The following is a 670-nucleotide window of genomic DNA, read 5'->3' as shown; positions in this document are numbered from 1 at the left end:
TAGCATTTGTTGTCATTACTTTCTATGTTTGATAATAACACGAGGTTGGGGGTGGGGGGAATCCCGTCAACTAAAATTTGGAGAGGAGCTTGTGTGTGTGTGTGTGTGTGTGAGAGAGAGAGAGAGAGAGAGAGAGAGCGAGAGAGAGCGCATCTGTGTGCATAAGACTGTCCCTGCTGGATAAAACCAATGTCCTGTTTAGCATTCTGTTGTCGCAATGGCTATCCAGATATCCAGTGCTATTTTCCCAGAAAAAGAAGTTCCAGAACTCACCATGAATGCCTCCTTTGTTCTCTTATAATGGCAATGGTGCCCACCTGAGTGGTGCCGGAACTGAATTCCAGCTGGGGGTAGGGGAGCCCTATGCAAAGCCCACAAAGCAGGGCGTATGGGGGGGGCAGCTATATAGAGAGCTACAGTGGTGCCTCGCAAGACGAAATTAATTCGTTCTGTGAGTTTTTTCGTCTAGCGAATTTTTCGTCTTGCGAAGCACGGTGTCGGGAAAGTTTTGGAAAAGCTTCAAAAATCACCAAAATCTTCAAAAACCTCAAAAAAGGCTACCACACTGCGTTCTATGAGTTGCTCCTCGAAGTCAAGTCGCAACTGTGCTAACAGTGTTAAGAAAAAGGAAACAAACTTGCAAGACGTTTTCGTCTTGCGAAGCAAGCCC

This window comes from Podarcis bocagei (assembly GCF_964188305.1).
Source record: "Podarcis bocagei genome assembly, chromosome: 10".
NCBI classification, from domain to species: Eukaryota; Metazoa; Chordata; class Lepidosauria; order Squamata; family Lacertidae; genus Podarcis; species Podarcis bocagei.
This window is presented reverse-complemented; position numbering follows the sequence as displayed.